General features: G+C 37.8%; 1 long non-coding RNA gene across 1 annotated transcript; it reads left to right on the top strand.

The window, feature by feature from the left end:
* Positions 1–1139: 1139 nt before the first annotated feature.
* LOC110361072 (uncharacterized) lies at positions 1140–26249 on the top strand. The gene is made up of 4 exons (XR_010470421.1): positions 1140–1279; positions 14175–14341; positions 20236–20336; positions 23122–26249. It is a non-coding gene; the product is annotated as an uncharacterized LOC110361072 (long non-coding RNA).
* The last annotated feature ends 199 nt before the right edge of the window (positions 26250–26448 follow it).

The following is a 26448-nucleotide window of genomic DNA, read 5'->3' as shown; positions in this document are numbered from 1 at the left end:
TATTTTGATCTCAAAAATTTACAGATATTGATACACAACTGTTGGACACGGATACTAGATTAATAGCAGGTTGCTAAAAAGTGGCACTAATGAATTACTAACTTTTTCTTTTCAGCCACAGGGTTTTGCCTTCTTCAAATTATTATTGAAAAAACGAAATACTTCTAAATTAAATATTTTTCTTTAAACATCTATATTTTACTTTAAAATTTCTGACATATTTCTCATAGCTTGCTCATATTGATTACCAAAGACCGGTTTCAAAATTTGTTTGAACATTGCTAGCAGCATTACAAGTATATAAGATACTACCAGTATGTCCTAAAAACTTGGGTTTTCAGAAGGTAGAAAATCTTAGTCACACAAAGGAAATTCATTTTTAGGGAATAATCTCCTAGGACTTGTTAGCCCCTTCACACTTTTTTAGGTAAAACCAGCTACTTTTGTAATCTTCACACGTACTGTTTTAACAGGCACTCTTAAACTTTTACCACATTATCTAGCAAAATACTTAGCTGTTAAAAATTGTGCAATTATTGTACAGCAGACCTCAACCAGTCATAAAAGATAATTCTCTGCATGTGCAGATCCCCAAGAAGGTATGTGCCAGACTCCATCTTCTCATTGCTTACTTGTTGCAGCACGCTGAGCACAAAGGATATGACCAGAACTGAAACCAGTCACCATAACCTGTGAGTGTGAAAAAGAATAGTATAATCCAAAGCATGTACGATTTTGCCTTTTAGTACTAATCTTAATAGAGTAAGTGGCATGTTTAGTGCGCCCTTGTGTTCTAAGATCTTCCTAAACAGGGGGTAACATAGGGTTTAAAACTGTTCATAAGCCGAATGACATGCCTTATATTCATTTTCCTAATTAATGGAAATCAATAATTTATTAATAACAGCATTGCTTTTTCAACAAGAACTTGAAGTGCACTTCATATGTGTATTATATTGTAAAGTGCAGCTTTACAGTTTATATATAATATTATTAAAATAATAATAATTTATAATAATAGTTTATTATCAATTAAATAATAATTAATAATTAATAATTTATTTGTAATAGTTTATAATAATATTATAATATTTTCGATTCCGCTACCCGGGGCGTCCCCGGCAGTCCTTGCGGAGCCGGCTGACGTGGCGCGGCCGTTACCACGGTGACGCGGGAGATTTAAAAGCGGCTGTAACTCGAGACAAGCACTCAGTTCCTCGGATCAGCTGACTGAAGCCAGCTCGGCCGGAGCCGGGAGGGAAATCTCGAAGCTACAGAGGTAAGAGAGAGTAAAGAGAGGGGTTTCTGGTCGCGTTTTCGATTCCGCTCCCCGGGAGTCCCCGGCAGCCCTTGCGGAACTGGCTGACGTGGCGCGGCCGTTACCACGGTGACGGGAGTCACACCCCTCCCCCTTGCTTTGAAAAAGCCTCCGGGAGGGCAGCGACGCGTCCCTCCCACCAGGCGCTGGAAGGTGAACGTGCTTGTGAGGCAGGTGAGCACCACCCACACGGTGCTGCAGCAGCGACTGGGGCTGCTCGTGCAGTAGGGCTCAGAGGTTCTGTCACTCCTCGCTGTTAGACCTCTCACTTGTTGCTGGTGACACAGACTGGGGTGTGGCAGGGCAAGTAGACTGGAGGCAACTAGCTCTTGTAGGTGAGTTTGTCCAGGGTTTCATTTTGTTTTCTTGTCCCCAATTTAACTAAGGGTAGTAATGTTTTCTAGAAAAAGGAAAGCTGTTGCTGCCATTAATACAAAGAGTGTGTCTACACAGACACTACCTGCCAAGAAGGATGCAGCCACCCAGGCTGCTGGCTGCGCAGAGTGTCTGTGCCTGGCATTAGTACCAGAGAATGGTATGGGAGACACCTGTGTATGGTGTGACCAGGTCAATGACTTACTGTGCCTAGTGGCAGAGCTTAAGGAAGAGGTGGAGAGACTAAGGAGCATTAGGGAGAGTGAAGAAGAAATTGACTGGTGGGGTCAGGCTCTTTTGACTCCTAAGGGTGTGCAACAGGAGATGGCAAAGCCTTGTCCCTCCTGCCATAAGGCAGATAGAGCAGATCTAATTGATGGGGGGAATGGAAACAGGTCCCTGATCGGAGAGGTAAAAGAACCCTCTCTCGAACCCCATCACTACTCTTGGTGCCCTTAACAAATAGATATGAGGCCCTGGACCCTGAAAATCAGGCAGAGGATAGCCAAGAAGATCCACCTGGAGAGCCCTCTGGATAGACCTCATCTACCTAGTCTCCTCAAATCAGATGGGCTTCATCCTTCTAGGGAGAGCAAGAGGACTATAGCCCATAAGTTGGCAGGGCTGATCAAGAGGGTTTTAAACGAGGTTTGAAGGGGGAAGGGATTGAAACTGGGCTCTCCAAAAATCAGCCTAAGGATGGAAAGCCCGAATTAAGAGGGAAATCAGCAGCCCACTTGAAGTGCATGTACACTAATGCACGCAGTATGGGCAACAAACAAGAGGAGCTGGAAGCCATCATGCAGCAGGAAAGCTATGACATAGTTGCCATCACAGAAACATGGTGGGATGACTCATATGACTGGAGTGCTGCTATGTGTGGCTACAAGCTCTTCAGAAAAGATAGGCAGGGTAGGAGAGGTGGAGGGGTGGCTTTATATGTTAGAGAGTCACTCGACTCTGTTAAACTTGAGGTCAGCAGTGATAAGGTTGAGTGCCTGTGGACCAGAATCAGGGGGAAGTCCAACAAGGCTGACATCCTCGTGGGTGTCTGTTATAGACCACCCAGCCAGGACAATGAAGGAGATGAATTATTCTACAAGCAGCTGGCAGATGTCTCAAAATCGACGGCCCTTGTTCTTGTGGGTGACTTTAACCTGCCGGATATCTGCTGGGACCTCAATACTGCACAGAAGAGGCAGTCTAGGAAGTTCCTAGAGTGTATAGAGGACAATTTCCTTCATCAGCCGGTAAATGAGCCCACCAGGGGCAAGACCCCGCTAGACCTAGTGTTTACAAACAGAGAAGGGCTGGTGGGAGATGTAGTGGTTGGAGGCCGCCTGGGGCATAGCGACCATGAAATAATAGAATTTTCAATACTCAGAGATGCAGGGAGAACCATTAACAAAACCTCTACGCTGGACTTCCGGAGGGCAGATTTTTGCCTATTCAGAAGTCTAGTTCAGAGCATACCCTGGGAAACAATGCTTAAAAACAAGGGGGCCCAGGAGGCTTGGACATGCTTCAAGCAGGTGGTTTTGGGTGCACAGGAACAGGCTATACCAGTGTGCCGAAAGGCTAGCCGGCGGGGAAGACAACCGGCTTGGCTAAACAGGGAGATTTTGAATGAAATCAGAAATAAAAAGAGACTTTACCGACTGTGGAAAAAAGGGCTGGCTACTTATGAAGAATTTATGGAAATAGCTAGGTCATGCAGAAAAAAGATCAGGGAAACAAAAGTGCAATTTGAAGTTAACTTGGCCAATTCTGTCAGGGATAATAAAAAGTCCTTCTTCAAATATGTTAATAACAAAAGGAGGGGCAAGGAAAACCTCCATTCTCTGTTGGACTCTGAAGGAAATATAGTTAACAAAGATGAGGAGAAAGCTGAGGTACTTAATACCTACTTTGCCTCAGTTTTTACCAGTAAGACAGGTGGCCCTCAGGACGACTCATCTCTGGAGGTGGTTGGCAGAGATAGGAAGCCAAATAGGCCCCTTGTATTCCAGGAGGAAATAGTTGGTGATTTACTGAGCCATCTGGATCCTCACAAGTCTATGGGACCAGATGAGATCCATCCTAGGGTGATGAGGGAGCTAGCAGAAGAACTTGCCAAGCCACTCTCTATCATCTTCCAACAGTCCTGGCTCACTGGCGAGGTCCCATATGATTGGAAATTGGCCAATGTTACCCCAGTCCACAAAAAGGGCTGCAGAGCTGACCCTGGCAACTACAGGCCTGTCAGCCTGACCTCAGTGCCTGGCAGGGTTATGGAGCAGATCATCCTGAATGGAATCACACAGCACCTTCAGGATGGACAAGGGATCAGACCCAGCCAGCATGGGTTTAGGAGGGGCAGATCCTGTCTGACCAACCTGATCTCCTTTTATGATCAGGTGACTCACCTGGTGGATGAGGGGAAAGCCGTGGATGTGGTCTATCTGGACTTCAGCAAGGCCTTTGACACTGTCTCCCATAATATATTCTTGCAAAAGCTGGTAACCCATGGCTTGGACAAGTGTACTCTACACTGGGTTAAGAACTGGCTGGAGGGCTGGGCCCAGGGAGTGCTGGTGAATGGGGCTGCATCTAGCTGGCGGCCAGTCACTAGTGGTGTTCCCCAGGGGTCAGTGTTGGGTCCAGTCCTGTTTAACATCTTTATTGACGATTTAGATGAGGGGATTGAGACCATCATCAGCAAATTTGCTGATGACACCAAGTTGGGAGGGAGTGTCGACCTGCTGGAAGGCAGGAGGGCTCTGCAGGGGGATCTGGATAGACTGGAAAAATGGGCTGATTCCAATGGGATGAAATTCAATAAGGCCAAGTGCCGGGTGCTGCACTTTGGTCACAACAACCCCCTGCAGCGCTACAGGCTGGGCGCAGAGTGGCTGGAGAGCAGTCAGACAGAAAGGGACCTGGGGGTACTAATTGACAGGAAGCTCAACATGAGCCAACAGTGTGCCCAGGTGGCCAAGAAGGCCAACGGTATCCTGTCCTGTATCAAAAACAGTGTGGTCAGCAGGACAAGGGAAGTGATCCTTCCCCTGTACTCTGCATTGGTGAGGCCACACCTGGAGTATTGTGTTCAGTTCTGGGCCCCTCAGTTCAGGAAAGACCTTGAAGTGCTGGAGCGGGTCCAGAAAAGAGCAACACGACCGGTGAAGGGACTTGAACATAAGACCTATGGGGAGAGGCTGAGGGAGCTGGGGTTGTTTAGTCTAGAGAAGAGGAGGCTTAGAGGTGACCTCATCACTCTCTATAACTACCTGAAGGGAAGTTATAGCCAGGTGGGGATTGGTCTCTTCTCCCAGGCAGTTAGCAATAGGACAAGGGGGCATGGGCTTAAACTCTGCCAGGGGAAATTTAGGCTGGATATTAGAAAGAAATTCTTTACAGAGAGAGTGATCAGGCATTGGAATGGCCTGCCCAGGGAGGTGGTGGACTCGCCGTCCCTGGAGGTTTTTAAACTGATATTGGACGTGGCACTTAGCGCCATGATCTAGTAAACGGACTAGAGTTGGACCAAGGGTTGGACTCGGTGATCTCTGAGGTCTTTTCCAACCCAGTTGATTCTGTGATTCTGTGATATACAGTATTTTTATTCAGAACAGGGTGAAATGGTGTGAACTTAATTATTCTGTGACTTGCTTCAAAAAGTTTATAGGATTGCAACAGGAGAGATGCTAGACTAGTCTCCAATGACAGAGACAAACTTTTCAACAGAAAAAAAAAGTGACCTAATGATCTCTGATTACAGAAAGTAGGGCTTGTCTCTCTAAGTGCAAGTGCTCAAAGGCGGCAAATTCCATGTCTCTGTTTCCTCTCTGCCATTCCTAAATACTGATCAAATGTGAACATCCCTTTTGCTCATAACGATAGAGCCTCCTGAGCAGGCCTCTTGGAGATTCCCAAACCAGCAGGTCAAATTGTCATGTTGTTCTGTCCTGCTGCATCTTACATAGGCTATTGATGGTTTTCATCACTGCCCTGAGTGGCCAGGCTTGTTGGGATTGATGAGTCAGAAGGTCAGACTGTCACATTACCTTGGTAAGGTACAATTCCTTGTAGCTTCTGATGATTACTACTGCTCATACTTGGAATCTCTATCTACTGAAATAGTTTGTCAGATTGTGAAGGTCATCCTGTCAGAAAGTGCTTGCGATTTCAGAATTTTTATGCTTCATTGCAAGACTTTTCTCTTGTGCCTAGATGAACTTGCACATCAGTGCAATCACTGAGCTTTGGAAAATGCTTTCTTTAGTGTCTCCTAAAAGCATCTGTGATCACAAGAGAAAGGTTGTTGTAATAAATGATTACCTTTGTTCTAGTTCTCATTCCTTGTTAATGCCTTGTGAGAATTGATTCATTTTGTGCTATCTTCTGCCCTCATCCGAGTTTGCCAATTGGGAAAGAGAACTGGGAAACAAGCACAAATTGGCTTTAAGTTACGTGAAAAAGGTCACAGTCAAGTGGTTTCATAATGTATGTCAAAGAGTTGAAGATAAATGTATGCCAAGACTCTTAGAAATCGTGTACTTAGTGTTCAAATCACTTTGGGTCCTATTTTCAGATGCTGACCTTTTCTAGCAAGAAAACATAACTCAGTACATCTGAGACATGCAAAAGACCAAATGGAATATCTAAAGAAAAAAAAAAAATTAAAAGAAAAAGTGGGTGTGTGAGAGAAATACAGACTCAAAAAATCTACATATAAGTGTAAAAATACCTGTTTACAATTTCTATCTGACATTTATAGCTGCTTAATTTGCCTTACAAGTGTGCAGCTAGCATAACATGACTCAATTTTTTAAATTAAAGATGCCAAGAACTAGTGAGAATATTCAAAATCTAAAATAACAAAAATTATATACCAATTATACTCCATCGCAGCCATTAGAACTGTTGACTTCATTTGGTTTGCAAGTTGGAAAACATTAAGGAAAACCATATTTTGAAAATAAAATAATGTTTTTCTCAACTGAGCGAGGCTTTTAAGGTTAAATTCTCTCGTAGACATAGTTCTTTATGCCTATTCAGCATACTTTTTTTTTTTAAGTGATTAAACTGTGAGTTGTAAAAAAATGTATGTGACAGATACTGTAAATAGCAAAAGAGATTTTAGCTAAAGTGTTTAATGTTTAACTAAAGCTCCTACATTATATATTCAGGTTTTCTATTTCCAGTGAAAGAAAAAGATTTTGTAAATTTAGGATGAGTATTTTATGCAAGAAGAAAGTGTCATGTTAATAGCTACTGCTATTAACATGAGATTCAAGAAGATGAGAGCAATACTGGAGGCTGGGAAGTGAAAACACTAGAGAGCTCTGGGCTGGGAGGAAAAGCAGAAGAGACTCTGAGGTTTGATGCCATTGAAACAAAGGTACATGTCAGGATGGCTGAAGAAAATGAAGAGGAAAAGAAGACAGAGTGAAGCAGTAAAGAAAAACTCTGCATTGACTGATTTCAGAAGTCAGCTCAGAGTATAATTGCTGACTTAAGGCAGACTTAAACAAGTTTTTAAAGGTCTGAAGGGATGTTAAAAATGAATACACTTAGTCTGACTACCTCTTCCCCTTTCCCAACCATATGTTTTAATAGTGACATAGCACAGATGTGAGCCAGAAGAGCCTTGAATACACAGAGTATGTTAACTCTCCTGCTTTGACATGGAGCTGGAATTCCATATGAGGTCTGACTAAACACCACACCAATTTAAAAGATGTTGTGAAATTTCTGAGCTCAGTAATTCTGCAGTAAAGTGAAATGGTCAATGTGTTTGCTCAGAAGTTTATTGTTCCCTGGGTTCAGAACTTTGTACTTCCTTGTGCTGACCTCCATGACATTTCTGTCAGCCATTTTTTCCAAACTATTGAGGCCCTTCTGGATGGCAGCACAACTTTATGGCATATCAGCTACTCCTCCCAGCTTTATGCCATCCACAAACTTGCTGAGGGTGCCCCATTATTCAAATCATTAGTGAAGACTTTGAACAGGACCAGACCCAATATTGACCCCCTGGGATACACTGCTAGTTACTGGCCTCCAACTAGATGCTGTGCCACTGATCACCAACCCCTGGGCTCAGATAGTCAACCTGTTTTCAATCCACCTTGCCTTCTGTTCATCCTGCTGACAACATGCTTCAGCTTCTGTATGAGGATCTTACAGGAAACAGAGTCAAAAGCCTTCCTGAAGATGAAGTATGCAATATCTACTGCTCTCACCTCATCTTTCATGGCAGCTTCATCATATAAGGCTATCTGGTTGGTCAGTGGCTTCCATTTAGTGAATGCTTGCTGACTATTCTCAATCACCTTATTGTCCTTCATGTTCCTGGAAATGTTTTCTATGATTAATTGTTCCATCACCTTCTGAAGAACTAAAGTGAGGCTGACAAGCCTGCAGTTCCCTGGGTCTTCCTTCCTGACTTTCCATTAGACTTTGCAGAAATCAAGCTGATCAAACTGTATTGTTTATTCCATAAATGAAGTTTGAGCCTGCAGGGAAAATAGCTTGTGAAATGTATTATGACAAGATCCAAACAGACATATAACTTTCGTTCCACAATCAAGTCTATAAGAGAAAGACAAAAGTTCTTCTAGGTTACTTTATCACTATACTGAAATCTCTACATCTTATACTCAGATTAAAAAAGAAAAAAAGAATTATGAAAGAGGAAGGGTTATTTCAACAGTAGCTATTAAAACAAAGATAGTGAAAGAATATTTACATTATGAGAAATGTTTTTGTGCAAAGGTTGGCAATTTAATAACGTATGAACTGAAAATGCTGCTGATCAGCATTTTTTTCAGGAATTTTTCAATTATTTCAGATCAATAAATTAATCTAAACAAGCATTTTAGCTTATGTTGTCTTTATTCAATTTTTACGTAAAGATATATAGAAAAATAGCTTAATAAATGTTTATATATTTGAATATGCAAGCAATGATTATTAAACTGTGCAGTTATTATGAGCATAGTGGATTCCCTATCCCTGGAAACTTTCAAGGTCGGGCTGGATGGGGCTCTGAGCAACCTAATGTGGTTGAAGATGTTCCTGCTCATTGCCAGGGGATGGGACCAGATGACTTTTAAAGGTCTCTTCCAACTCGAAGTATTCTATGATACTATGATTCTGTCTTACTATGAAATGAAACATTATAAAACAAGCTGTTTACATTTACACAAAAAGATGTTTTGCCTGGCTAAGAGAACACAAAGTGAAAACCTAGCACAGAAAACTATCACTGTGTTTTAACTCAGGCCTTCTAGACTGAAATCTCCCACTGAAGCCAATCAGTCAGAACTGTTCTCATTTGAGAACTAAATGTACATGAAATATGGACCTCAATTTTAGGTGCAACATACCTTTGGAAAAGATACGGTTCTGCTTGCAACTGGCTGTTGTCAGCATAAAACACAGAAACTGGAATGAAAATAGCTGACAAAACTGTTTTACCTTTCATTTACTGCACAAAAATTTGCTTAAGGTAGTGATGGAAATCCCCAAAACCAGCTGTGTTACCGGCACTATTACAGTAGGTTGTTTCCTACCGTAATACAAATGAAGAATTAATGTAGCCCCTCAGAGAAGCATACTGACATATAACTAAAATACAGGCACCACTTTCTCTAAATTGCCAAAGTGAGACCCTGAAGCAAACGAGAAACAACAGGGAAAGCAAGAGCTCTTTGCCTTTTCTTGGTATGTGTACTCACCTCCAGTGAGGATGGGAGCTCACTTGTCATGTGAGAATGAGCTGGTTACCTCCAGTGCTTCTTCAGACACACTGTAGTTTCACAACACAAGGTTCTGCCTAGGTTATATGGCTGAGCTCTATATTACTTTTCTGCCAGAGTTCAAAAGTCATTACATCCCTTTCCTGGGAGTTTTTGTTATAAATTTTCTGTATACTTTCTGAGAGGTGTAATTTCCCATGTAAGTATGTCTAGGATGTGTGTCATAATTGACAAACTTCCCAGATGGACAAAGCAAAAATTCATGTTTTAATAACCATGTAAATCTCAACTGCACAGCTGTATGGCAGTGAACATTTATTCAAGTGCTACCTGTGCAGGCTTTGTCTAGACACCAATTAGGTTGTTGTTGGCTGCTTGATTGGTAGGTAAGTCTGCTATTTTCTCAACAGGCCCTCCATCTCTTCATTGAGCTACACACATATTTGGGTGCTATATATCGTAATAGTCATCCCTAGTGGGACCATGCAAATATGAAGAGATTCATCAGTATACAAATTTTACAGAGTCTGTCTAATTTTTAATGGTTGATTTAGCTTGTCCTATTTTCCATGTAATATCAGAATTTCAAAGACCAGATTTCTGTTGTTGAAATGTATGCCAGAAATCATGACCACAGAAGCAGGAGTACATAGCAGAAATTGGCAGCTCTAATCCTGCTTATTTAAGGAAATTAGGAAACTTGGTATTAGTATGCATAATATGCATAACTCACCTTAGTGCAAAATTAATTGCTTGTATCTTGTATTTAGAAAATTGAATATGGCCATTGACCTTAACAAGAAATAATGCAAAAGGATGTATAACAACAACAACAACAACAAGAACAAAAAAAGGTGTGTGGTAATCATATAAAATATGTGTTATTTATATTCTGCATTTAATTCTTCTGCTCCCGTACACTCCATCCTCGTCTTGCCAGTACATACTGGAGAGACTGGCATGTGTTGTATACAGCAGATGGACATGCCATGGCATACACAGATTCTCAGTACAGTTCTGGCACACATACTTTCTGCTGAATTTGCTAGCTAGCAAGGACTCCAGCAGCAGCTGTTTCACAGAAAATGTTGTTCACTGTCACTATATTAAAAAAAATTAGGCCAGAATGAATCAATGAAACCAAACAACTGAACCAACCTTAAATCAAACTGGATGAATATTTTTTATATGTATTCCAACACTTTGTTGGCTTTTTGTTTTAAATGTAATATATTTTATTAAAAAGAAGAAATTCAGTTCTCAGTCTGAACCCTCTATTAGGGTACTTATGGGTACTTATTCATCAACTTATGCTCTTTGGAAACAGCTATTGCAGCCCCAGTAGGTTTCGACCATATTGGGAAGGCAGTCTCAAGCTAACAGTATCAGCAAAATTCACAGGTAGATGCAAAGAACTTTTCTCAATGCTATATCTTGTTCGTTCTGAGGACTTTTTGCTTTGTTGTTTGGTGGGGGGAGGAGGGGGGGTTGTTGTTGTTGTTTGTGTTTGGTTGGTTGGTTGTTTTTTTTTTCAGTGTAAGCTAAGTTATTCAGATTGGTAGACCTACTATTTCTTTCTTCGATGTAGTAGAAAAACTTACTTTAAATCTCATTTTTTTCTTGGCATTGTTACTATTATCACAAAGATAATAATAAAGTTTGCTCATATACATACCTACATACCTACATATACATACCTGCATACCTATCTAAAAATAAGTAGGTACTTAAAGGGGTCTTTGATTTATCCGATTCTTTCTCTTGTTCAACTAGCTGGGCAGTGTGTAACAGAATAAAAAAGCTTCTATCTTAAAGAGTGCTAAAATATTTTATTACTCCTAACATTATTTGAAGGGCAGAAAGAACAAAATATGGAAAGAACAGGAAGGAATTATATCTTGTACCATCATGTCTTTGCTTCTCACATGCTGTAACAGACATCTAGTTTTCTCTCAACAGATTGTAACATTTGTTTGGTGAAAAACAAAGGTAGTACCTGACGTTAAGATTTCATATTCAAATGCAATATACTGTTGTGCATTTAAACTTGTAATTAATTCCTATTGTAACTTCTTACTAGCAACGTGTCAGGGTTTGACCCTCAGTTTGAGTCTACCAGTCATGTACAGTTTTCTTGACAGTAACTAATAATAAGAAACCATGTCCATGGCTCTTCCTTTAAATCTTGACTTTTTTTGCAGTTTATTAAGGACATACTGAATGAGATTGCCCTCATGCTTGTTGAATAATACATCCTCATTAACTACACACATTTCAGCTTTAATTTCATACTGAATACCAGTAGCTCAAAAGCAAACAAAGAAAATTACGATGTGAGTGCTATGAATTTGGGACTAAAGGTAAGCATTCTAGCATTTCAGCATTAAAATTATTGCTATTAGTAGCTGTCATTTCTGTAGTTGCCCAGGGGTCTTTCTTTGACTTCTCTAGTTAATAACATTGCAGGTTTATTATCTGGAGAACTACTATTTGCCTTACAGGAGAAAGAGTATTTTGTGCAACTGGTATTCACTTCTGCTCTCCCGTGACTGGATTAAGCTTGTAGTTCTTACTGGAAGTTGACCTACTGACCTCACCTGAATTTATGCACAGCATGTGCTGTTACCTGTGTAAAGATCTGCTAGGTAGTCTTGTTCATTATGATGTAAAATAGCAAATGAAAAATCCCTCTGCATAGATTTGTCTTTGTGGAACTAACTTGTACTTTAATTCTCTACATACAGGTATCTCAGGATTTCACCTGATTTTTTTTTGTTATTGCTGAGAATGCTTTGCATCACCTATACTTTCCCTGATGGAATACATGTATGCAAAATGTTTCATTTTTACAGAAGTAAATGTGTAAGAACCAGATTATAGTTTTGCATTAGAACACTGATTATAAAAACTAATTTTTGAGCTGTAGAAACTGCCTCATATATTTTAGTTATATACTTCACTTGTGAACATCAATTTGTTCCTTTTACATGACTCTTCATTTAAATGATTTGCCAATACTTTGCCCTCTTTTTCACCCCTACCTTATGTATTAGCTATTTTTTTTTTTTTAATATTAAGGTCCGTTCATTTACCTCTGATTACTGGGCTACCTGTATGTAACGTTACAGAAAAGAAATTTCATTGATTCGCACTAACAAAATTAGTTACTTCTCACACCTAAATTAACACCATCATTGAAAATGCATTAGCACAAAGACTCAAAGTTGAAAGTGGCCAGTTCAGTAGAACATATTAAAGCAATAAGTTGATTTGCAGGCCTAAACTTGACGTGACTGAATGACTGTAGATTTTGAAGAGGCAAGAGGAAGAAGCTGCATGTAGGCTGGGAAATGGGAAAAAAAAAAAAAAAAAAGACTTGTTAAAAGCAAACTAATCTCTGTGCATAATAGCACATCTTATAATTATCCAGATCACTTTACTTTGTGCTGTATTTATATAGCAAAGCTTTGACATATGAGGCTACAGGTGAGTTAACTCACACTCCTTACAAAACATTTTCTGTGTCTGGATTGCCCAGCAACATTTCAGGCACTGTTACAGTGGTACTAGTAATGACAATTGCCACAGCCTTGTAGTGTTAACTGTATTGAATGGTGTAAAACTAAACCACTGATGTAGTTCCCTCCCTAAGAATATATTCAGAGTTTCAAGAAGGGTTTGTAAAGGAGATTGATACATTATGGCAAAGGACACCTTATTTTCCTAGGAGTTCTGTAAGCATAACTAAGTACAGAAGCATTAAAGATCAAGAAAAATCGAGCTAGATAGCCTCAAGTGTAATAACAGCTACATCTCTCAGGAAATAAATTACCCAAATGACATGAGAAACTATTGAAATGAATAAGATAAAATACATATTGGAAAATCAACAAAAGTTCAAACAGCATTATGCTGCATGTATAGCTGAAAGGAAATTTGAACTAATAGCTGACACAATATCCATTACAGACCTTCATTGCCAGCTGGTGCCAAAGTGATCTTTACTTGTGTTTATGTTCTTTAACAGGAAAGCAGTTCCTCTTGTGGCAAGAGAATGACTTACTGAAAAAGTAAATAGTATTAAGGATAGGATGGTGAAGCAGTTTTATTCTTAGCTCTGAAACAGACTGCTGGCATGACCTTGGACTGTTCCATGTCTCAGTGTGTCCATTTGCTAATTTCTAATTAATAGTGTGTAAGTTGTTCATTTGTGATTAAAACGTTTTCTCAGAAAGATGTTTTGATCAACCTTGGAGAATGTCTAATGAACTACAGTTTTAATTTGTAAGCTTCTGGCAGTTTTATCTAATGGTGACATGAGCAATCCTTGATTCTAAGTCTTTTGGGAAGTAGAATATACTTGTTCCGGTTTTAGACAATTTACAACGATTATCTTGTCTATAATTTTGAAAAGAATACTACAGATTTCATCTTTCTTGCCTGTGATAAAAATCTATGTTTCCGAATTGATATATTTGTAACCCACGAGAATATTGCTGCCTTTTTCCATTTGAAGCTAAACCGTTGTGTGAGAATATAATGAAAGATCAGTGAGGAGAAGAATTGTAAATATGTTCAAGTGACTGCAGCTGGGGTGTAGAAAAACACATATATCACACTAATTGTTGTTTAGCCTTGTGTGCTTGACAAGTAGAACCTCTGTGTTTAGATAAAAGGCCCATGAAAGACTTAGGGACACCTTATTGAACACCATTGACATTCCTCCTCTACTACAGGCAAAGATCGAAGCAGTGTGGTAAACTGCATCTGCGTGAATCCCTAATATATGGGTGAAACCAGCAGGCTCAGTGATGTTATAGCAAGGACTGAACTCTGCAGTGCCTGCATTCCTGCTTGTATACCTCTGCCTGGGTGCTTTTCTGGGGATCCTCCAGTCAGCAAGGTAATGAAAATAAATTTACTCTTTGTATTTCATCTGTAGTTTGTGGTTGTTCCTGTGACTTGCCTGTGTCATTTCACACACTTGCTGCAACTTCTCAACTAAAAGCAGAGGTAACAGGTCTATACCTCATTTTACGTATCTCAAAGTAATACCACTGATTTTAAGGTAACTATAGAAATACTGAGTTGCTGGAGATCTAGAAAAAAAAAATCCATTGATGTCATTTAAAATACCTATGCAAAATAGTCCAGAAAAACAAAACAAGACTTCTAATAAGAAATATTTGATAAATACCAGTAATTGGATACACAATGACCATTTCAGGTGAAAAAAAAAAAAAAAAAATCCTTCCTCTTAATAATTAGTCTATAGTATCTGTACAGTGAATCATCCCAACAGAATAAGGAAATTTTCCTCTAGTTTGCTAGTGCCTACTACTTAATAAATAATTCGGGAATTCATGAGAGTTTCACTACACCCCTTGATAGTCCTATCACATCTGTAAGGATAAAGAAATAGAATACAATGGTATCATCTGCTCAGAAATGAGCTATGCAAGTTAAGCCTACATGTTAAAGCTACCAATGTTTTGAAATTTGACCTCTAGGTTAGGCTCTTACCATATTTGATTCCGTGATCTTTCTGAGAAAAAAATGCAGATACTCCAACTTTGGCAAAATGGTAAAGTCAAAATTTTCCTCTCACTAAGTGGCCTCAGCATGTCAGTTGTATCCTGAAGGGAATACGCCGGCTCCCTGTCAAACATCAAATTGATTTTCAGATTGCTTTGATGGCTTATAAGGCAGTGCAGTTTGAGAAATGTGTATTTATCAGAATTGCTTTCTCTGCATGAGCCCAGTCTCTCTTTGAGATCCTAAAGAACAAGTAAATTGGCAATTCTGGAATGTACAGTAGGGAAAAAACAACAACTTGGGAACATATATTCACCTGTTTTACAACTCAAATATGTAACTGATTCTCTGACTAGGGTCTGTGATGTGACTTGATCAGTTCATATTTATGTAGCACTTCAGATATCTGCAAATTTGGAGCAATCTTTCTTTGCCTCTACATCTGTGTAATGATCTAGACCAGGACAAAGGAACTGCCCTTACAACACAGTTTTAAGGGAAGGAATCTGTTTTCAAGGACACCTTACAGCTGAAAAGGAAAGGACAGGCTGCTGTATATGCTGGAACCTTCATGCCTAAAGTTGACCTTGGAATGTACAGAGGACTTCATATCTTGTCAGTAGGAAAGCTATGACCTGTGCACATACCATACAGAGTTCTATGTTCAGTTTTTTGTATTTGCAGGTGCTGAGCCCAGAGCAAAAGATGACCCTGTTCTAAACAATCTCCTTTTGTTACCCTTCCACTCCCAGGTGTAATGTCAAAGTGAATAAATTTAACTCTTACGAACATTGAGTTAAACACTAAGCAAGTAAAAAGTCAAAAAATACTCAACTAAAAGTCTTATTTTTAAATTTAATGTTAATATTTCAGTAGTGCTGGAAGCTGTTGGTCATATAATAAATGATAAACAGTACATTTCTGAGTTTCTGAAATAATTTCCAAATGCTAAAGGTATTTTCCAAGCATATTTCTCCCTTTCAAAGGGAAAAGGGTATAAGCAGGGGATCTGCCAACCCTTCCGTCAAACCATTTCCTCTCAGTTTTAGGTATGAGAAGACCCCAAATTCTTTCAGTGGTAGTAATGAAATTCTGTGGCCAGTATTACTTTTCATTCATATCTATCTATTGCTGGTCATTGATATTTGATAAATTTTGTCTATAAAATTTATGCCCATAAATTGAGGAGGTTTGGGAAATTATAATTACAGACTAACTCTCCCTACTTTCCAAGAGATGTTTGTGAAATAAAGAGAGTGATCCTGGACATGAAGAGCTGATGATGTCTGTTGCCTAAACGAGTATGGAGTGAGTTAGAGAGATGTGAAAACAAAACCAGAATTTGGTATGGATATGTGTTTGACATTTTTTCATATATTAGGATCCATCTCTAGTCATCTTTCATTTTCATGCTGTTATTCAGGTGACCCACAGAATGTACAAAATCAGATGTATTTATTCTGTCATCATTATAACTAACTTTCTGTGTGTGTGATAAAATATAATTTTTCACAACTGAATAATTTTTAAAATGCTTATCCATACCTACTCTATTGTTTTATTTTTTTTGAAAATAACTCTCTGTTGTAAATCATCAAAGACATGTTTTCTAAGACAGCTTAGAAATCTCTTTCTGTAGAAAATATGCCACGTTATTTCATAATATGCAAAGCAAAATTCAAGAAATCAAGGAACATTGTCAGTAAAAATGACTTGTTTGTAGATAAGTGAGAGTTAAACAGTGAGAACTGCATAAAAAAAAACAAAATAATGTGCTGGAAATAAAAATCAAGGTATTATAAAATTTAATTAATCTAACACTTTTTATCAGGCTACATTCTAGTATGTACTCTTTTTTCTGACTTTCCCAAGATATGCAAAACATTTTGAGGAGTAAAATTTGCCTGCTTTCCTCTTACTGAATTTTGGTTCATGAAAATAATTTGTAAACCCCAGTTATATATTTTCATAGTATTTAATGCAATGAGTTATTAGTCTCAGATGAAGGAGCTTAATAATTATAACAATAAATATTTTTCAGCCTTTGAAAATAAAGATCTTGCTGGCAATGCAAAATTACATTTAAATTATATTATTTGTTTTTAATACCAAATGTTATTGCTGACATTTTCAATATGACTATCAATCTTCTTCATTAAAATTATTTGAAGTACTTTGAACTTTATAATGAGACAGCGTGGCTGTAATTTTAATGAAATTAGACTGTATGGTTTCTTAGTAAGTTTCTTTGAGTTGTTAAAAAAGGATATATTTTTTTTTTCCTGTTAAAGACCATTAAAATGGTTAAAATGTCAGAAAAGCATTTCAATTAGGTAAAAACAGAAATACGTATTTTTGTCAAATTTCTTAGATAAAAACCCAAAAGTTTAAAGCTTTTTTTTTTTTTAGCTGAATTTGCTTACATGAAAAATATTTTAAAATTGTGATTAATGTTCTTTGATTATGGCCTTTAAAAAGATCAAGATTTGACTTGTAGTAAGATATTGTATTTGTGGTGTACCACCAGTTTTACTTGATAAATACAGAATTCTCCATTTCTATGTGTATTTCACTCTCAGTATGGCACGTGTAGCCTCTGTAGTCATAATTGTTCAAGTCAATTTCTATCAGTTCCATCTCTGCATATGTGATGTTATCACATAAGCATGTTAAACCTAAGCCAGACAACTTAATACCTAATGGTGTGCACACTGACCTGGTAGGCACACAGGTCAAATATTTGGTGAACAAAGGGTAAAAACAGTCATGTTCACTTGTAGTGTTACAAAGAAATTAGTAAACATTAGGAACAGAGTCCAGTACTTCAAGTTCATTTTTTGATTTGGACAAATGATGCAATTGTAACCTTAGAAAGGGCTTCTGTATGCCTTTAAATAAGGACTTCATGGTGAGTATTAATTAATTCCATTTTTGAAAACTGCTATTCTTTCTTTTTTAAAAAATTGTTCAATTAGTATTCTTGTTAGTTAAGAACAGCAGTTGCAGAAAGGAAATCAAATGACTAAACACGCACATCTTTTGTAACACACTAACAAACAACAACAAAGTGTTCTGGAGATGTTATTGCTGTACCTATGCAATTAGTTCCACTTAAAATAATTATGCTGTGGCATTTTTATTTTATAAAAGCATAAAGAGCTCTGAGCTGAGATTAATTTCCTCTTTTGATAGAGAACGTGCAAACATTTACACAGAGGAAATTATTCATACTGCATGGCATGAACCCAACCTCATAGACAGAAAAATAAATATAGGAAGAAACAGAAGAACTTGCCTAAATTCATAGAAGTTATGTCTTAAAGTAAGACCTACAGCAGTGTTCCAAGCTCCAGCATGCAGCTTCTTGCCACTTGGAGGGGAGACTTTGGAAGATAGGAAGTAACTTATTGCAGTTTCTGTAGAATCCAACAGGGGGCTGCTGCCACTTGTGTGAAATGACCAGGACTTCGATAAACTTGTTAAGGTCTATCTCCTGCATGCCAGAAAAACAGTAAATCAATGACTCAGCCAGGAGCAGGATCCAGATCCGTAGGCTCACTTTCCTTATTTTGAAAAGATGGTGTGACATCCATGCAAGATAGTGCAAAATAATATTTTCATTAGCATGGATTATCGCCTGTGGGCTCAGAAGTTCATTTCTCCAACCTACTCAGGTATCTTATAAGATACTTTTTCCCTTTAGCTAGCTCTAATTTCTGTGGAAATTGAAGGTAGTCAACATTTTGCAAGGGTGAAACGAGAAAGATGAGTCTAGAGGCTATAACTTCATATGACATAAATCGGCATAGTTCCAGTAGAACTGTCCTGATTTATACCAACTGAACTACAGTGTCATGAAGTTCATAACAAGTTTGTAGGTATTTCTTAAAATTAACAAAAACTTGTCAGATTGGAATATCTATAATTTATTCTGATGAAGTATGTTTTGTTGAAGAAAGCTTAGTATCATCACTTACATTCTTTATTTATACTGCCAAAACAAAACTCTCAAGCTGAAAACCTTATGTTAAGTATTTAAAATGTGTTTAAAACTCTTGTGAGAAATTGAATTAATTCAATTTAAATAACTTAGAAAAGACCTAAAAAGATAGATTTATAAATGAGAGGAGGTATATCACTTCAGCATCGGTTCTCTCAATAGTATTGAAGCTTATATGAAAAAATGTAATGAATTCCTGCATTTTTACCACTTGGACATCACTGATTTAATATTTCTTCTCCTTTCATCATCAACTATAGGAACTTCACCTTTGTAACCCATATATATATCTGTATGTGTTGAATGTGTTGAAGATAGACCTCTGTCAGTGTACCATATACTTCTACAGAATGCCTGAAGAAAAACAGGTTGTTAAAATTCTGATTTCCAAAACATGTACAACTCATTCTACAGATTTATAGCTGCTGTTTTAGTGTTTGTTTTGCTTTGTTTGTTTGCTTTGTGGTTTTATATATATATGTATATATGTATATATATACATATATATATATAAATTCTGTAACACATACCACAGAAATAAGCAATGAATAATATGATGCAGAAAGGACACAAATGTGCTCCTTGGAGAAACACTAGGTAACTGGTAAGCACAGTAAATTAACAGCAACCAGTGCTTAGCTGGAGTCACTCATTATGAAGAAGATTAACCCTTTGTCCCTTGGTTTGATTTCAGAATTGATGCACAGAAATTTATAGGAGAATCTGTGTGCATGGGCAAAGAGATTCCTACACTCCAAGTGTCTTATTGCCAGACTATGATGAAGAGAAAATACACTCAGTGGAATCTAGAGATTTGGATTATGAGGAAAACATCCGTGCAGCACAGCCAAAGGTGGAAGAACCACCAGTGCCACTACTGAACAGCAGTTCCTCAGCCCTGTTGTGCATTCAACAAAGCACTCAGAGGGCCATTCAAACACAGCCTGCTTTACTGAACTTCTCGGTACCATAGGCCAGTGAAAATAGAAGAGAAAGAAGGAGGGGAACTAAATCTTGTTTTAGCAGTTCTGACTCCTAATGAGTGCTGAAAGAATATTATCTTTTTTTCTTATTGACTTTTTAAAAGTTTTCTCAAAAACTTCCTTGACCATTGAGTTAATTTTTTTGAAGATACAACTGAAAGATCTTTTGAAAGAAACACAAAAAGCCAAGAAATATAATTTTTTGCAATACATTTTGGTTAAAAATCCACACTGTACTTTATTAATGTTGTTTTGTTTTTCTTTTTTTTTTTTGAACAGATGAATCCAGCTTTAGATGATGCACAATCCCACTTTTCCATTTTTATCACAGCTTTCTGTCTTTCAAGTGTCAAAATACTTCCGTCCATCACTTCCTAAAGGTACAAACCAGCACAAGCTATGGGTTGCAAGATAAAATAACATAAAATATGCCAACAAAAATATTGTCAGCAAAAATATTATGCAGCTAGCACTGCAATTACAAGCAAGTCTGTTTTCTTAAGCAGGTTTCTCTAGCATCACAAGGGTTAAAATACTGGCATGAGTTCATAAACTAGATGTAGGAAATCATTTCAAAAGAGCTTGAAGGGAATAAACCTTTTAAAATACCCAGGTTAGTAATAAATATGCTACATTATTATTATTATTATTATTATTATTATTATTATTATTATCTCTCTGAAACACAATCTTTCCCAGCCCAAGACCCACAGTGATAAAAGACATACCAAGAAGAGTCACCATCTTCCCTTTTGTATTGCTACGATTTTTAGTGTTTCTTTATCATGACAGAGTAGTTTAAAGGCTCAAGAACAGCCCCTCAGTTTGATACGGTGTCTAGAGAGGAATCAGAGAAGTCAGGATGGGTCAGTCAGGAAGACATTACAAGGTATTGAGAAGACTCTAATTTTTCTGCACACCATTTTCCATGAACAGCTTCAGTCTCTGATGCAATCCAGAACCTGGATTGTGTGGGTGATTTTTAAAGCTAAAGAATTCCTCTAGCTGTAGGATTCTACATTTTGTTCTATACCTGTTAATTTGAACTGGAGTAGATTTACTGAACCATCTCATGATCTGATCATGAAATACATACTCTGAGGGAGTGTTCCATGTCTATAAATAAAATAGAGTAATAGCTAAATATCCCCCATTACTACAAAAACAAGGAAGCATTTAATTTCAGACACTCAACAGCATGGATGAGTAGAAGAAAATATGGTATACATTTTTAATTTATTCTCAGGAAATCTCATGTGCCTTGCAGAAGTGTTAAAATAGATTAGTAGCATATTAAATTATTATTTGAAAATATCCAATAACAAATATTAAAATTCTTTCTGCTCCTATAAAAATAAAACTAAAAAAAATACAAGATGTTGTTTCTGGTTTCAACAATTACTATACTTTAAAAAATCAAGGAAAAAAAAAAAAAACAAAAAACAAAACAAAAACCAGAAAGATAATGTAGCTGCACTGTCTCTGTTTAGTCAAAATTTTGTCTTCACACCCCTAAAAAAACATTAGGGATGCTCACATAAGCAGGAAGAACAGAGACAGTTTTTGTGATAAAGGATTTATTTCTTGGAAAATACTATTTCCAGTCTTAGCTGGACATCATCTGCTCATTAATTCAGATTAACAAATGGGAGTTCATGGTGTTATGTTTGAGGGTGACATATCTGGGGCATTTTTGAAAACCATAGTATTATCAACAGTGTAGGCATATGTTAAGTGCTAAGAAGGCTGAACTTCCCCATTTCAGGAACAGCATAGGTCATAAATCTGCCTAGACAAATAACAAAAAGTAAGATTTTTCTCTGGATATGTACACTCAATATTGTTGTCTTTCTCCCTTCACAGTCTATTTGTTGTATTATTTGATTTCATACAATCTGGTAATAAAACTTCTCTTTACTTTATTTGTGATGTTTTCTGTGACAAATATAATAAAGTAATTCAATTTATAATATAATTTATAACAAAGATTATATTGTGCATTGCATCAAGTACATTAAAATATAGCCACAATACACTTCGTGTTTCTTAGTTTTAGTTTAGGTTTTAGGTGCATTCCGAAATCTTGAAATGCAGTTGTTCTTTTTCTCACTGTAGCAGCGTAAATCTTTCATGCATCGTGCAGCCTATTGCATCCATAGTCCTGAGTAAACAGCCCCAGTTTCTGACTCAGTTTCTCAGGAAGGTCAATTGCCTTGAAACAGAAGAAATAAAGGCCATTCTCTTTACCCAAAGAGTAATAAGCTGTGGACAAATATCTGTAAACAGAGGAAAACACTAAAGAAAGTTAAAAAAACTGGTTAGATCAGGTTAGCAGATACACAAGCAACACAGATATCACCTGGAAGGATGCACCCATGAGGGCCAAGGGAGCTGACTGATGTCATTCATGGCCACTTTCAATAAGCGTTGAATGACCGTGGTGAACAGGAAAGATCCTAATAAATCAAGGCTCAAGAACATTAACTGAGTTTTGAGATGCCTAAAAAATGCCCATAATGGCTTATGCAGTGTGCTTTATTAATATACTTAACAATATATGAGATCTTGTTTATATTATGATTCTGGGTGGAGTTTTTTTAATGCAATCTTATAGTTTAGATAGGCTGGAATGGGATATCTAATTTTAATGTATTGCTAAGGATCTTCAGATACTGAAATTATGTGTGGATTTCATAAAGCCATACAAATTTACACCAGCTAAGAAAATAGCCCATTGGTACTAAAACCTTACTTTCCTTGTGTCTCTATATCCTGCTGAGTGAAGAAGGTTAACTTGTCATTGTCTGGATCATTAACTTTTTGGAGAGAGATTTTTGAATGCTCTCATACATAAATTTACATGGCAAAATGAACTTCTTAACTCCATTACTAGACATTTCAGATTCTCCCAAGGATAGCATTTGGAAATCAGCATTTTGATTAGAAGACTATTTTCAGAATGTATTTTCTAAATGGCACTGGAATGCTATTACTGAGGCACAGGGATGATGGATGCATGAGGTAAATAGAGAAGGAAAAGTTCTCTTTGTTCTCTTCATGAAAAGGTTTACTTTCCCCAAAGACAAATTTGTTTAACATATTTGGAGCGACAATTTGATAAATGGTTAACAGGCTACAAATAACTTCTTTTTTTTTTTTTTTCAGTCATTTTTGAAAGACAGGTGTAATGAAGGGAAGAATAAAGTCTTACCACATCTATTTTGTTTGTATTCAACGTTACAGAAATTCAATGCAGCTGCATATCATCATAAATTTTCCACAGGTATCTGGCATTTCATCTACTTTATCCTCCTATTATCCGCTGTCTTGTAAACTGTAACAACACTATGCATCTGCATCTACACACACAAGCTCTTTGACAACAATTAAAATTGGCATGTAGAAGCATTCTGAAATTAAATCTTATAACTGACAGAATGAGACACTAACCAAAGGGGTATACATTTGGGTAATCCCTGTGCTGAAACACTGCTGGTCTGTCAGCCTCTGAAATTATTGGCAGTCTCATAGCCCATATCTAGCAGCTGAGAGGAAGCTGTGCCAACCAGTGGCAGGCTTCAATAGGTTTAGAAAAGCTGTCAGTGTAATTGTCATCTTTAACACTGAAAAGTGCTTAGATGCCATTGTGATAAGTGTGATATAAACTGTGTAAATAGGAAAGAGCCAGCAGTCTTGGAAAAGGCATTCCGCCTTTGCTATCCCCCATTGTTTTGAACTGCCTCCAAACAGAAAGTTTAAAACAACAGACAAGTAAAACATCCCATCAAGTCCAAAGCATTATGAGAATGATCTCAGTGAATTGCTCTGATTTCTTGTGCTATAGCACATTGTGTAATGGGGAGGTGGCAGAAGTTCCCTGAATCAGATGGCTGCAGGATGGGACTGTCTCCTTGTCCCTGACAATGGGAGAGCCAAGAAGCACCAGGGACAGAAAAACAATTTTAGGAGTATTTTGTGCTGTTGATGTCTTTCTTTATTGCGGGAAGGACAACAACCCCTTATATTCTCAATGTTTTAGATACTTCAGTGTAGTCCTTCAAACTAGCACAGAAGTATTAAAGCTATTCAAGTCATGCTGCATAGTGTGAGGCTGATAAGTTGTGGTATCTTTTTGGTTTTTTTTTGGATAATTACTGACTCATTTCATTGTTCAGTGCCATAGTACTAAATAGAACAAATACAAGAGACAATTGTGTGAAAGGTTTTCTGTAGTAAAGTATCTGGAAGAAGTTGTCCTTGTGTATTAACTATTTGTTTAAAATGGCCAATTGGAAAAACGGGAAAGAGAACTAATCCTGAGAAGCTGATAAAGTAAGCTACCTACTATGGTAACTATGGTATTACTATGGTAGCTAAGAAAGACCGGTAAGTTTGCCCACATTCCGTTATGAGAAGGGCATGTTTGAGGAGGGGTGGATGGAACAGGTGACTAGAATTGACCAACCAAAGTATTCCATCCCATAATCGTCATACCCCCTATGTAACAGGGTGATCACAAGGGTCAAGCTCTCTTTGACCATGGCCGGCATCCAGAGAGGACCCTGCCTGTCTGCCTGTGATTTACAGGCCTCAGGCCCTGCATCCCTGCAACCAGTTTCTGGTTTGCTGTGAAGTCCCACCCAGGACTTCGGGGTGCCTGAGCTGCACCTGCTGGAGCCGCCAGCTCCGCACACCCAGCTCTGCTGCTGCTGGAGCGATGCCCACTCCACATTGAGCATTCAAGAGTGGTTTTGTATATTTTGTATACATACTCTATTTATTAGTAGTATTAGTAAACCCTTTAAAACTCTCCAACTTGAAGTTTAAGTCTCTCTTCCTTTCCTCTTATCTTTCCTATCATCTTTCTGATCTAAAGGGAAGGGGTGGCGGGAAGTGAGGGCATAACAGGGAGCATCTTCCACTGTTTATTGCCACCTTGCCTTAAACCATAACAGCAACTGAATTAAGAATTTTTTTAAAGTATTTTAAAATGACATCTACAGCTCACCAAAAATAAAAGTTCAGGGGAATTTTATATGTATTCTCCTTAGTGTACATTTTAACTAAGGATTATGGGCCCGTATCAGTAAAGTTAATTAGGCACCTGCTATGATACTGTTGGCCAGTATGTACCCAGTTCTCATGCAAGTGTTGTAGAACTGTTGCAAACCTAACCTTGAAAAGGATTTGAGTCTCATGCATGACATTTGCTGAGGTACCTGCTGTTCTGCTTCCAGGCAAGCACAGCATTTGTCTCTCAGGCTCAGGAAGGATTTTGTTCTTAGTGGGTCTGCTCACTTCTACTCAGTCTGGCTCTACACAAATTGCAGGAGGAGCCTGGCCATGAGATGGGGCTGGCAAGCACCATCTTTGCATGGAGTCAAGGAAGTCAAACCATTGTTTGAGCCTAGGGGAGGATACCCCAGATGTTGAAGCTGCACATGGTCTTTGCACAACCTTGTCTTCAAGCAGCTGAATATACCAAAGTGATCCTCAGACGACAGACCGGAAGCTGGGCTTTTCCTTTCCTAACCTACAAATTAAGGGGGCAAACTGGGACAGTGCTGGTTATTATTTAAGAAAAACAACAAAGAAAAACACATTTTCTTGTTAGCTTCCTGTAGAAGAGTCTGTCTGCATTAAAATACCTAATAAATTACTTACAAATCCTCATTATTAAATGATTTTTTGAAGAAAAAGTGTATGTTTTTAGAAAATGTTCTGCTCTGTATTTGGAGCACAGGCATGATTTCAGCACAGGGCATACCCTAAACTGTTACTAGGATTGCAGATAACAGTAGGGTCTTTTTCAATCTGCTTGGTAAGAAAAGTGGAGCTTTTCCTTTGTACACATAATCTTTTGTCTTGTATTTACATAATAAATGGAGACTAATCAATGCATTATTAAAACATCTTATACATAAAATAACAATCCAGAACCATCTGCTTATGAAGCCCCATTTAGTAAATACAATACACTCTTTAGTTACTTGTGGAGATATAGCACATGCAAAATAGCACCAGTGTAGTTTCCATATTTTACTGACTTACATAAAAAGATATAATTTGTTGCCACATAACACTGAAATTCTTCTAATGCAAACCCAAGTAAATATGTTCCTTTCTGGGTTTCTCTAAGATTGTAAGTACTTTATACTTCATGGAAATAAGGCTAACGAGTTACACAAGTTAAGTAACATCTTTTTCTAATTTCAGAAATAGTTACCATCAACCACTTGGTGTAGATTGGTCATTCAATGTATGTTTGATGAAAATAAAATGTCTGTGCTAATTAATATGCAATATATGTTTTCATTTGTATTCACTTATACAAGGTACCTTAACTGTTTAGTGTTTGTTTGTATTGAACAATGAAAAGAGATAGAGATGAGATTAGACACAGGAAAAGACTTTTATAAAAATAATACCACAAATTGCACCACACTACTCCTGGCCAGTCTTGACTGCATTTTATTCGCTGCTGTTGGTCAA

Source organism: Columba livia, chromosome 2 (genome assembly GCF_036013475.1).
Source record: "Columba livia isolate bColLiv1 breed racing homer chromosome 2, bColLiv1.pat.W.v2, whole genome shotgun sequence".
In the NCBI taxonomy this organism is placed as follows: Eukaryota; Metazoa; Chordata; class Aves; order Columbiformes; family Columbidae; genus Columba; species Columba livia.
This window is presented reverse-complemented; position numbering and strand designations above follow the sequence as displayed.